Source organism: Odocoileus virginianus, chromosome 9, assembly GCF_023699985.2.
Source record: "Odocoileus virginianus isolate 20LAN1187 ecotype Illinois chromosome 9, Ovbor_1.2, whole genome shotgun sequence".
NCBI classification, from domain to species: domain Eukaryota; kingdom Metazoa; phylum Chordata; class Mammalia; order Artiodactyla; family Cervidae; genus Odocoileus; species Odocoileus virginianus.
In genome coordinates this window covers 11500756-11508738 of record NC_069682.1, presented here as the reverse complement: position 1 = coordinate 11508738, position 7983 = coordinate 11500756, and positions in this window count along the sequence as shown.

Sequence of the window (7983 nt, the reverse complement as noted above, 5' to 3'; positions counted from 1 at the left end):
TTATTTTCATTATGAATTGATAGCATAAAATTCTTTTTTTTTCTTGATAGCATAAAATTCTATGCAGTCTCAATATTGGTTCATCAGGTTTGATTTAGAGCCACATTTTAAATGCATGGTCTCTGTTCTCCTAGAGTTTACTGACAGGAGTGAGTTGGTCTCAGCTGGATTCAGCTTCCTGGTATGAAACCCATGACTTATTTTGTGACAACACAAGCTGCTGGTCATGGGTATCATTACTTATTTCCAGGTAAAAGGGGAAAAAGAAGGAGAAGAAAATAGTATCTGTAATGTAATTATTTTCAAGAGGGATTTTTACAAACAGCTTCATGTAAAAGCTCAGACATATTAGGAAGGCTTGTTTAGAGTTTCAGAAGGACCTGAATTTCAATCCAGCTCTGCATCTCACTAGCTGGGTGACCAAGCAAACTATTTCAGCATTCTAAACCTGAAAAATGTGAGGGTCAGACATGTGTGACCAATATGATTAGATAGTACAATATAAAGGACAGAACAGAATGCCTGGCATTTAATAAGCCCAAATGGTTTCCCAGATGGCGCAACGGTAAAGAATCCACCTGCCAATGCCGAAGAGGCAAAAGAGATGGTTTTGATCCCTGGGTCGGAAAGATCCCCTGGAGAAGGGAATGGCAACCCACTCCAGGATTCTTGCCTGGAGAATCCCATGGACAGAGGGGCCTGGCAGGCTATGGTCCATGGGGTCGCAAAGAGTCAGACACAACTGAACAGGAGCAAGAAGAGTTTTTATGCCAAAGCTGGGGCTGCAAGTGGGAGATGTATTGAAAGCACAAAGTCAAGAGAAGGAGCAGAATGAGATCTCAAGATGCTTCCCAGGGCAGGGGAGGAGAATGTGAATCTCAAAGATGAGACCAAAGAGGTAGGCCAGGCCAGGAGAGCTCATGAAGGACCCTTAAGGAGTCTGGGTTATTTCCTGAAAACTGGAAACCTTTAAGCAATGGAGCAACAGAATCAAGCGTCACTTTCAGAAACTACATTCTGGTGATGGTGTGAGGAGGTTAAAGGTGGGAAGTGGGACGTGAAGGGTAACATAAAATTGAGATGCAGTCATGACCCGTTTACTCAAAAACCCAATCATGTGCACACGATTCCATCCCCTGAATGAGAATGATACAGGTCAATGCCTTTAGGGGTTTCTCAACTGCTCTTTATCCACTTTCTAATTGGAGGATTTTTAAGCAGATGATGATTAGCAAAATTGCTAACTGAAATAACAAAGATGTTAAGAGAGACTACAGATTCCTGCTTGGGAAATGGATAGAACATAATGCCATTCACCAAGGAAGGGAGAGAGGAGAGGAAGACAGGGAATGAATGGAAGGGGGATGACTTCAGCTTGACTTTCTGGGTTTGGGTTCACAAAGCACCCAGAGGCACAGATGCCCACCCAGTGGGCAATTATGTATCTTTCATCTGGAACTCAGGGGAGGAATCTGAACTAGAAACAGAGTCGAAATGCATCTACTCCTGGGAAAGACTCACTTGGGAAACGTGTACAGTGACAAGAAGACCAAGATTAGAATCTGGGCACCATCATCATTATGTTCATTTTATATTTTTCATCTGTTGCAAAGTTTATTTAACAATATGATACAAGAAACGAGTTGGTGGTGGTTTAGTTGCTAAGTTTTGTCAGACCCCATGGACTATAGCCTACCAGGTTCCTCTGTCTATACTTTACTATTCTATACAGTGATTGAATCTTCTTGAATTTTCTTATTTATAGTAATTTTAATGCTTGCATGATTTATGCTAGAATTGCTTTTCCTCATTTCAAGTTTCACATAGAAAAAAAAAAAGAATGCTTCTTTTCTATTAGCATAAGCATGGCCCAAGAGAGTTATCATCCCTATTTTTTGTCTAAAACCAGTTTTATCAGAAAAACAAAGCAACAATTTCTCCATCTGCAAGACAAGAGTTTGGCTTAAGTCAGTACGTACAGATAGATGTGTGTGGGGGTGTGGATGTGTGTGTACACAGGAGCCAATTCCTATTGTCCAGGGTAATACTTGGAGACACCCACATAATTCAGTATAGAAAAAGAAAATCTTCCCACTATATCAGAAAGTTATCAGGATACATTCTAAGCTTTTATTATTTCAGGAATAGGTTTCTGAATATTATTTTGCTTCTCACTTTCAAACAGAAATGCTTGAAGTTTTGAAATACAAATAAAAAATATGAATATCCTTTAAGGATGATCAGTGAAAGGAGAGTCTAGTGAGGAGACCCAGGAGGAGCAGCCAGAGATGAGAAAGGTAAATAGTGCCGAATGCAGGAGGAAACGTCAAGGAAGTAATGGAAAATGCCCAGGGGACTTAGTAACTCAGATGACCTCCAGGAAGTTAGTTCAGAGGCTTGGTGTGGGCGGATGGCATTCTCCTTCTATTTTGCTGTGACATTTGACTCACCGATACTCAACTTACAACTTTTCTGTTGGTGTAAAAAGCAGATGAGGAGCTGCTTGGGCCCAACTGCAAAGTGTCTTGACTCAGCAGAGGTAAAAAGTCAACTACCAACTGCTCAGAAGGTCAGCGGCGGTAACCAGGAGATGCATGTGGAGGCGTTATGCTGGGTGGGCTAAAGAACCTTCAGAAAAGCTTCTTTCTGATTGTGGTCACATGCTCTATTACCCTAGTATAAAGAGTTTAGCAAGGAAATAAAAAAGTTCATTTTAGTTACAATGCCTTTGAGTTGCAAAGTTCCATCCAATAGTTGAATTTTAATCATCTTTCTCTACTTGCACATCCTCCAAACCCAAGTGAGGATCTGTGCACTTTTTCTTTGTCCCAGTGGGGTCTTTCAGAAGAATTCAGTGCTTCAGACCTGAAACTCCAGTGCATCAGTGTTTTGAATACCAGTGGGTACCACGCAGGCATCCTGCCTGGGGCCACCCTGGACAGCGAGCCCCAGGGGCAGGATGACGGCCCCTGCAAGGTCTATGGCTCCTCCCTGGGTCCTGGGCAGCACCTCATGTGTGAGCATGCAAAAAGCCGCAAGGAGGTGCTCGCCACGGTCAAGGCCATCCCAGGGCAGGTGGATGGGGACCCAAGCCAGCTGGCAGCTTCAGGCTCTCGCATCTTCCTGTGCAAGCGGCCCACCAGGGTGCAGAAGACTTAGCAGAGGTGGGGGCTTCCCCTGGAGAACGAAGCAGTGGGTGCCTGAGCAGCTGTGGGTGGATCCAGGTTAGCAGGCAGCACGTACAACCACGACGCCCAGTTTAAGAAGGTGCAGCTTACAGAGGCCTCCGTGCAGCTGGGCGGGGTGCTGGTCCTGGGAGAGTGACCTAGAGCCTCTGCTGAGCCCACATCCAGACGCTCCAGCAGGAGCTCAACGGTCAGGAAGTCACATCCTTGATCAAGACCCTGAACTGGCCCCCAGGTGGTACTTCCTGGCTGCGACCCCTGCCAGCCACTTCCTACAGGATAGACCTAGGCCAGGAACCCCTCAGCTGCGTGATTGAGATGGCACCCGAGGAGGCTTGCATCCTGGACCCAGAGCCCTGAGGGGCATGGCCCAGCCTGAGCTCACACTTCCCCTCTCCCCACCTCACCTTGCCCTCCTATGCCCCTGGCACAATCAGGGGCGGGCACCGCACTCTTGAAAATGATAAACTGCTTGAGGCTGCCAAGAGGAACGATGTCTGTAAGACCCAGACGCTGCACGGAGCTGTAGGAGCCACTGGTTCTTGCTCCCCATGGTCAGTACAAGCAGCAAGAAAGGGATCTGCTATGTGCTGGACCACCCCCAACCCCCCGGCACTGGTCCCCCAAGTCTTGATCCTGGGGAGGAAGGAGACCAGCCTGCACCAGGTGGCAGCCCTGGACCAGTGCACCAGCTGCCTCTACATCGTGGAGAGTGGGGGAGCATCCGTCATGAAGACAGAGCAGCTGGGGGACCCGAGGAGGCCGAGAAGGCTCAGGACACCAAGCTGCCACCTCCCTAGGGATCGGCAGTATGACCCTCTGAAGCACCCGGAGGACTGGGAGGTGGCTGTGGGGCTGTGTAGCCAGTACAGGGCAGTAGGGGACAGAGGCAGCCAGACGTCACCCACCCCCCTTTTGGTCCAGCCTTGCTGCCATGTGCCAGCTGGACAGCCGCCAGGGGACCCACGGCCCAGGAAAGGAGCAGGGCGTGCCCCCCGAGGAAGCGCCCCGACCTAGGGATGGACTCCGAGAGGCCAGAGGGTCTCACCTCTTTCCCCTGAGGCCCCAGCTTGATTCAGAGGCTCTCAGGGGAAGAGGAAACTGAGGCGGGGATTAATTCCTGAACACAGATACTGTGTGAAAATAACAAACTTGTATATGGGCTTTCTTGAGATTTCTTAATGAATAAAAAATTAAATGGATGGTTTACTTATTACCAACATAGTGATAAATTAGATATGGGAACTAAGGTATGTGTCAACTTCTTTTTTTTTTATGGACAATGTAATTTGTTAGATATCAAATATAAAGGTCACAAAATAAATGTACTCAATTCTGGAATGTACGGAATTAATTAGAAAAAAAAATCAACCAACTTTCCGACATTAAAAGACACAGAACTCATTTGTCACCTTCTCCAGAATCCTCCGTTCCAGCCACAATCATTAAAACAGTGGTGAGCTTGTAATTCTTCCATTTCACTTTTCAACATTGTGATCTCACTATTTCTTTTCCTCTGAGTTGTTTCAGCAAATGTTGGCAAGAGATTCTGTACATAATGAAGGCACAGTCATCTTCTTTCAGTTTTCTTGACAGGGTGTGTTGGACCAGATTGACCATCTCACATGGATTCAAAGTATTTGGAGGTGTGGCTCGTGTGATCTGTGGTTGTATAGTTTTGCTGGCTTGTACATAAACACATTCTAAAAGCCAGTCCTAATCCCAGGAAAGACGCATTTCCAGCTCCAATAGAATAGTGCTGTCCAATGGAAACACATGTGAAATGTAGACGCAATTTAAAATTTTCTAATTTGGGAATAGTAACACCTCTCTTAGCTATGTCATTATACAAGCCCCTAACGCTGGGAAAGATCGAGGGCAACAAGAGAAGAATGTGGCTCAGGACAAGATGGTTAGATAGTCTCCCAGACTCAGTGGCCATGAATCTGAGGAAACTTTGGAACATAGTGGAGAACAGAGGAGCCTGGAGTGCTGTAGTCCATGGGGTCACAAAGAGCTGGACACAACTTAGCCACTGAACAACAACAAAATGGAATTGTTCATTATACAGAGTACCTATTATTATTACCAATTTAACTTAAGTCTCAACTGACATTTGTTGAGTATCTAGTGTGTTGCAAGCATCTTCAGTTCAGTTCAGTTCAGTCACTCAGTCGTGTCCGACTCTTTGTGACCCCATGGACTGCACCACGCCAGGCTTCCCTGTCCAACACCAACTCCCAGAGTTTACTCAAACTCATGTCCGTCAAATCTGTGATGCCATTCAACCATCTCATCCTCTGTGGTCCCCTTCTCCTCCTGCCTTCAATCTTTCTCAGCATGAGGGTCTTTTCAAATGTGTCAGTTATTCACATCAGGTGGCCAAAGTATTGGAGTTTCAGCTTCATCACAGTCCTTTCAATGAAAATTCAGGACTAATTTCCTTTAAGATGGACTGGTTGGATCTCCTTCCAGTCCAAGGGACTCTCAAGAATCTTCTTGAACACCACAGTTCAAAAGCATCAATTCTTCAGCACTCAGCTTTCTTTATGGAAAAACCACTGGAAAAACCATAGCTTTGACTAGATGGACATTTCCTGGCAAAGCAATGTCTCTGCTTTTCAATATGCTGTCTAGGGTGGTCATAACTTTTCTTCCAAGGAGCAAGCATCTCTTAATTTCATGGCTGCAGTCACCATCTGCAGCAATCTTGGAGCCCAAGAAAATATAGTCTGCCACTGTTTCCATTGTTTCCCCATCTATTTGCCATGAAGTGATGGGACCAGATGCCATGACTTTAGTTTTTTGAATGTTGAGTTTTAAGCCAACTTTTTCACTCTCCTCTTTCACTTTCACCAAGAGGCCCTTTAGTTCTTTTTCGCTTTCTGCCATAAGGGTGGTATCACCTGCATATCTGAGGTTATTGATATTTCTCCCAGCAATCTTGATTCCAGCTTGTGCTTCATACAGCCCCAAGGTTTCTCATGATGTACTCTGCATATAAGTTAATTAAGCAAGGTGACAATATACAGCCTTCATGTACTCCTTTCCCAATTTGGAGCCAGTCTGTTGTTCCATGTCCGGTTCTAACTGTTGCTTCTTGACCTGCATACAGATTTCTCAGGAGGCATGTAAGGTGGTCTGGTATTCCCATCTCTTTAAGAGTTTTCCACAGTTTGTTGTGATGCACACAGTCAAAGACTTTGACATAGTCAATAAAGCAGAAATAGATGTTTTTCTGGAAGTCTCTTTTTTTTTGGATGATCCAACAGATGTTGGCAATTTGATTTCTGGTTCCTCAGCCTTTTCTAAATCCAACTTGAACATCTGAAAGTTCTTGTTCACGTACTGTTGAAGCCTGGCTTGGAGAATTTTGAGTATTACTTTGCTAGTGTGTGAGATGAGTACAATTGTGCAATAGTTTGAACATTCTTTGGCATTGCCTTTCTTTGGGATTGGAATGAAAACTGACCTTTTCAAGTCCTGTGGCCACTGCTGAGTTTTCCAAATTTGCTGGCATTGAGTGCATCACTTTAACAGCGTCATCTTTTAGGCTCTGAAATAGCTCAACTGGAATTCCATCACCTCCACTAAGTTTGTTCGTAGTGATGCTTCCTATGGCCCACTTGACTTAGCATTCCAGGATGTCTGGCTCTAGGTGAATAATCACAGCATCGTGGTTATCTGGGTCATGAAGATCTTTTTTGTACAGTTCTTCTGTATTCTTGCCACCTCTTCTTTTTTTTTTTTTTTTTTTTTTTGCAGTGGTTTTTGTCATACATTGAAATGAATTAGCCATGGATTTACATGTATTCCCCATCCCGGTCCCCCCTCCCACCTCCCTCTCCACCCGATCCCTCTGGGTCTTCCCAGTGCACCAGGCCCGAGCACTTGTCTCATGCATCCAATCTGGGCTGGTGATCTGTTTCACCCTAGATAATATACATGTTTCGATGCTGTTCTCTTGAAACATCCCACCCTCGCCTTCTCCCACAGAGTCCACAAGTCTGTTCTATACATCTGAGTCTCTTTTTCTGTTTTGCATATAGTGTTATCATTACCATCTTTCTAAATTCCATATATATGTGTTAATATACTGTAATGGTCTTTATCTTTCTGGCTTACTTCGCTCTGTATAATGGGTTCCAGTTTCATCCATCTCATTAGAACTGATTCAAATGAATTCTTTTTAATGGCTGAGTAATATTCCATGGTGTATATGTACCACAGCTTCCTCATCCATTCGTCTGCTGATGGGCATCTAGGTTGCTTCCATGTCCTGGCTATTATAAACAGTGCTTCGATGAACATTGGGGTGCACTCCACCTCTTCTTAATATCTTCTGCTTCTGTTAGGTCCACACATTTCAGTCCTTTATTGTACCCACCTGTGCATGAAACATTCCCTTTGTGTCTCTAATTTTCTTGAAGAGATCTCTAGTCTTTCTCATTCTATTGTTTTCCTCTATTTCTTTGCATTGATCACTGAGGAAGACTTTCTTATCTTTCCTTGCTATTCTTTGGAACTCTGCATTCAAATAGGTATATCTCTCCTTTTCTCCTTTGCCTTTCACATCTTCTCTTTTCTCAGCTATTGGTAAGGCCTCCTTGGACAACCATATTTTTCTTTTTGCATTTCTTTTTCTTGGAGATAGTCTTGATCACTGCCTCCTGTATGATGTCACGAACCTCCATCGATAGTTCCTCAGGCACTCTATCAGATCTAACCCCTTAAATCTATTTGTCACTTCCACTGTATAATCATAAGGGATTTGATGAATGGTCTAGTGATTTTCCCT